The following is a 5680-nucleotide window of genomic DNA, read 5'->3' as shown; positions in this document are numbered from 1 at the left end:
CACTGCTAACATTATCCATGTTGTTGGACTCAGCTTATATTATCTCATATTGTCTCCAAGCTGTTAAGTACATTTGTTCAATTAGCATTTTTCCATGGTCATTATTGTGTTGTTATGTTGAATCCATAACGTACAGAAATGGGTCAATGACTCACAAGTGGTTTATTTAAAAGCAGTGATGAAAAACAGTGATATAGTGATAGGCTCCAATTTAAAATAATATCATAAGTACAATCAACAGGGACCCAGTCTAGTTTTTTACTATGCAACATGATGATTTCAGTCGAATAGCTGGAAAGGAAAAGTTTGAATCAGGAGTACAATGAATAACATCTGAAAAAGGGATTTTTATTAGACTTACGATTTAAACCACCAGGGCGTTGGTATGTAATTCTATTAAATAGTGCAATGAAGGCATTAAAACTTCTGTTATTTCAAATGAGAGTCACCTGCCTGGTAAATTGATTGTGTTTAGTCAAAATAAGCATAAAATAATGCTTTTGCATTATGCAAATGATAATTTTATACCTAAAGATAGAGAAGAGATCAATCTAAAAAAGCATGATTCAAAATTGCTCTTCTTGTGGCAAATGCACATATACATCCCATTATTTCTGGGAGCTTATAAAAGCAAACTCAAAACTGATGAGCTATATCAGGCTCAAAGACAAAGCAGAATTAGCTACTGGCAAAAAATAATGTCATGTGCTAGGTTGATATTTTGCTTTACAGTGAGGTGAAACCGCTGAAGTGCCAAGTATGACTCAGCACTTAGCAAACATGTCACACATACATGAAGAGGAAGGGCTGGATGACAGCTTGTTCTCATTATAACTGAGAAATCACGCTATAGGAGAAGAGGTGTTTTGTTCACTAGTGGTTATTTTACGAGCCATGATGTGCCTGGCAAAAACAGAAGTGTACCTGGGGCAATAATGTGGCTTGGTCTTCAGGTACAACCACCTTTATACATAGAGCAAATTCAAGGTTGATGTCAATTCACACACCCTGCTGTATTCCAGAAAACAACCCACACTAAACAAACCAACCTCCCGACTTTGGTGTAAGAAAAGTGAAAATTGCTTATGATTAAATCGTGTTTTTTTCAGCATCATGTGTGAAGTAATGAGCAATCTGCAAAACAGCAGAAGACTGCTCTCCACGCTACAGCATGCTCCTGCTTGGGGAAAAGGCATCCAGAGTCTACAAAATTCTTTGGCACATTTGTAACCCAAGTAAAGACTCTTTCAATGACCTTGAATGGTTTGTTTGCGTAATGGACCTCAGTCAAACAATCAGGGTCTTGAACAGGTTGAACTTGTCACTTGAGGACCCGTCTGTGTTTAAGCCTTCTATAACTACTTACCGAGTGCCAGCAATGAGCCAGAGAGACAGTCAGCCACAAAGCTCTCTTAAATTCCCCGTTACTGAGTAACATAGTATGCAGATGAGCTACCCACATTTCCAAAGTGGTCTGTGTAAATTTCTTTTCTTCAAATTGTATAACAAAGACTATCATTTTGCTGTAAGGCAGGAATATATAAAATACCATGGCTTGGTGATCAATAGGACTTAAATACCTAATTGCTCTAACCAAAACTGCAACATAGCCATATGAGTACTGGGAGAATGGCTGCAGTGAGATGTGGACTTACCTGAGTGACAGACAGAAATCCGCTTCTACCATAGGGGGAAGCCCACTTACAGGGCCTGCAAATACAAGAACAAGAACATGTGGAAATGCCATGGTAAACAGCAAAGTTGCTGGCTCTAGAGAAATGGGCTTGAGGGATTGGGAGCCCTGCTATCCTTCGTAATGATCTTTATAAAACTATGAAATTACGGGCATGGATCAACTTTGATTAAAAAGTAAAAAAGTTTAAATAAGCATTGTCATTGTAGAACACTTGAAAAATAGAGAAAATTATAAATGAGACAAAAATCCCATATATTACTGAGAAGATACAAAATGGAATTATATAAAATACTCAAACAAAATTAGAGAAGGCAGAAAAAAAACCCTCATATAATCGCTCTACCCAGTTATAAGTGGCTTTTTAAAACCGGCACATTAGTAACTTTATCTTTTTCAGTTTTCAATAGTAAAAAGAATGATACTTTTCATTTCAATATTTGAAATATTTTATGCCAAAAAAATTTAAAAAGCAGTCCCACCACCAAGGTAGAACATCTGTTAAAAACAACCTGCTAACTACCCTCAATGCAGTAAGTCAGATGTTTTTAACATTTCCAATGATTTTTAAAAATTTATGTGTTTATTGTATTTACTTGAAAGGCAGAGAGAGAGCGAACGAGCGAGCGCTCCCATCCACTGATTCACCTCGCAAATGTCCATAACAGCTGGTGCTTGACCAAGGGTGAAGCCAGGAACTGGGAACTCAATCCGGTCTCCCACATGGGTGGCAGGGACCCAAGCACTTGAGCATCACCTGCTGCCTCCCAGGGTGCTCATTAGCAAGAAGCTGGAATGGGAACAGAGCCTGGACTCAGATACTGACATGGGATGCAGGTGTCCCAAGCAGAGTCTTAACAATGATGCCAAACGTCTGGCCTGAAGTAATTGTTTTAAATTCATCAAATGCTAGAAAAATTATGAGTACAGGAAAATAGAAATGTACTCTACTAACTGCACCTTGTGAAACTGGGGAGCATTTTTCTCCAAATTGTCTTTCCAACTTGGAGACTACACCCTGCATAGCTCAGCTCCCTCCTCCCACTCTATGGCCTCCCCTCCCCACCCCATCCCCCAGTCCGCTGTGGAACGCTGGGATCCCTCTAAGTGAAACAAAGACCTTGAAGCTATAATGATTCTTTAAGCAAACTCCCTGTTTAATATTTAGTCGTCCAAGTGGCAGTGATAAGAGCTAAAAAAAAAAAAAAAAAAAACAACAACAACAACAACTTGGGGAAGTTTTCCAACGCACAGGGAGTGAATAAGCTGCCTACTCTGGGTAAGGCATCATCTCATTTTGTTCCTGGCTCTGCAGCCACTTCCTGGGTCTTTGGGGAGCTGTTTTTGGAGCTTTCCCTTGACTGGTCGCTGATCTCATGTTTAGCAATCTAGAGCTTTCTTCGTTCAGAAGAGCTAATTCAAAAATCCTAACAGAAACTCTGCCGCAGGAATTGAAAGCCACCAGCATTCAATGTTTTTAATTTTTCCTTGTAATAAACTCAAGGTTATAATCAAACACAGGCTAGAAGAGTACAGCTTACAGGCACAATCAGGCAGGGGAAGAATGATTGATCTAGGGACAGGAATGGTCAGCACAAGGTGATTAGGGCACAAGAAATTGCAGCAAAGGCTCCTCTGTTTTTACTTGTTTTGCTTCTTTTTAATGGCTTGTAGTTTGGGATTTTTTTTTTCCCATTGGAATGTAGGGTCAGTCTCCAAACTTTTGTAAGAGATGTACTTTCAAAGTACCCTCCAAGAACAGACACACTCCCCACCTCCACCCCAAGAACTGGCAGAATGTGGTAGATAGTTTGGAGTGAGAAATGTTATTTTGCAATCTGTTTATGGGCAGGAAAACTTACATCGGGGAATGGGGCTGTTGGCAGCCTTCCCGGCTCCTGACATACTCGGGGGTTGAGTGGGCTGGCCACGTGTTTGCTTTGTAGTCCCTTGGGGAAGCGGGAAGCCTGTTGAGTTAGAGAGAAAAAGTAGCCAGAAAAAATACAGCTTGGGAGTTTTCCTGGGACCCACCCACAAGCTTTGGATAACCTCTGATCAGCCAGGTGTTGCAACAAATTTTGCCTCTGAGTTTAGGGATCCCTATCTGATTGTGGGTTATTTCCTTCCCTCCACTCTCTGACTCATGGGAACAACTTTCTCCTCTGGGTATTTTTTTTAACAGTAGCATGTTTACTGATCTGGGGTGTCTTGCTTTCTTTTGCCTTTTGTTAAATAATTGGGTGACATTCTTACTAACTTTGTCTCTGTGCCTTTCTTTGAACAGTCGGTTATTTCTCTCATGTACCGGGTTTTCTGGTTACAACAAGAGATGATGGCTTCTGAGTCTCCCCCTTTTTTTTTTTTTAATGGTCCTGGGCTGTTAGAATCCTACTTTTGGAGGGAGAAGTATGGGGCAGTGTGGGTTGAATCTCTCCAGCAATGCTATGTACTCCTGATAGAACCAGGAAAATTCAGTTTTGTTTTTTATTTCATTTATTTCCGTGGACAACTGACTTTCTTCAACCACCGTTCTCCAATGGGAGGTTATGTTATTTTCCATTCCGGAATATTGTAATTTGAGAAATAGCAAGATAATATTATTTGCAATGTTGGGTGCAGTTTACAAGAATCATTACTTTAATATAACATTAGTGGTAAAAATTATCAGCATAATTTGACGTTCCTGTACTTTTGCACATATAAAAAACTTAACACTGTTTTGAATAAACACAAGGTTCTTTTTTTCCATGCACCTTTGAAAGCACTCCTGTAAATAGCTAAGTTATTCTTTACTCACTTTGGACTTGTAGAAATTGTTCATTGACTGGAGACTGGATAACTTCCTATTCACATCTACTTTGGTTTTCGCATCCTGTGTCGGTTTTGAAACCGTAGCTAACAAAGGATCCACCACCCCTTGCTGAATAGCAAGCATTCCCCGGTTGCCCATAATACTAACAGCCCATAATAGTACTTTGCCTACCTGTTGCAGAGTAAATCACCATCCTATAATAGCTGCTTCTGCAAAAAACAAAAACCTCTGAGCTGTCTTTTCAGGGTCCCTGATAAAACCAGAGGGAACCAGCTGAAGCCAACCTTGTAACTGGAGCCTGTCGCAGACTGATTAAGACACGGGAGAGTTACCTTGTGGTTTGCTATTATGTTACATGACACGCCTCCAGTGCCATTCCCGAGCCATCTTTGAACACACTATGCATGGAAAGACAGGATTTGTCAAGGCGCATGATCAGAGGACTTCGCCCTACTCCCACCTTTCCTCTGCACCTATCCTGCCCTGTAGTTCTGTGTCCACCCCGTTCCACCCCAATTACCCCAGCTCCATACATTCTCAAACTTCTCTCTGTACAGGGAGGTTGATTTGGGTCTGGCCAATTTTCCTACGGGCCTGCAGCAATAAGAAGTGTTCTATTTCTCAGATGGTGAACTCAGCGTTGTTGTTAAGATTTTATTTATTTATTTGAAAGGCAGAGTTACAGAGAGAAGACATTTGGGGAGTGAACCAGCAAATGAAAGATCTCTGACTCTTTCTCCCACTACTAATTTGCCTTTCAAGTAGATGAAAATAGGTAAACATTTTAAAAATAAAACCGCTTAAATCAGCAAATTTTACGAGATATATACTTTATCATAATTTTAAAAAAAATCAATAACATAATATACCAAAAATTATGCTCTTTAAATGTATGAACTGTATGTCAGTTATATTTCAATAAGGCTGTTAAAAAATGTAACACAGCGTTCTGTGTCTTTTTTTTCCTTTTAATAACATATGCTAGAGAGCTTTCCAAATCAGGAAACAGAGAACTTCTTCATTTGTTCTTATTTATTTACGACAGCTGTGGTTGTGTGGCTACGCTATGGTTTAGACAGTCCCCCAATGCTGGACACTTGGGTGGTTTCCAGTCTTGCTGTTCTAAACAATGCTACAGGGAATAACTTTGTGTGTTCGTGTGAAAGTATCACATG

General features: G+C 39.8%; 1 long non-coding RNA gene across 1 annotated transcript; it reads right to left on the bottom strand.

The window, feature by feature from the left end:
• Positions 1-1654: 1654 nt before the first annotated feature.
• Positions 1655-4875, bottom strand: LOC149119589 (uncharacterized). Its single transcript, XR_016227870.1, has 3 exons — positions 4677-4875; positions 3556-3660; positions 1655-1710 (listed from the first exon to the last, which is right to left on the bottom strand). It is a non-coding gene; the product is annotated as an uncharacterized LOC149119589 (long non-coding RNA).
• Between the last annotated feature and the right edge of the window lie 805 nt (positions 4876-5680).

The sequence above is a fragment of the Oryctolagus cuniculus genome, chromosome X (genome assembly GCF_051225735.1).
Source record: "Oryctolagus cuniculus isolate XC-2025 breed Fujian yellow rabbit chromosome X, ASM5122573v1, whole genome shotgun sequence".
Taxonomy (NCBI): Eukaryota; Metazoa; Chordata; class Mammalia; order Lagomorpha; family Leporidae; genus Oryctolagus; species Oryctolagus cuniculus.
This window is presented reverse-complemented; position numbering and strand designations above follow the sequence as displayed.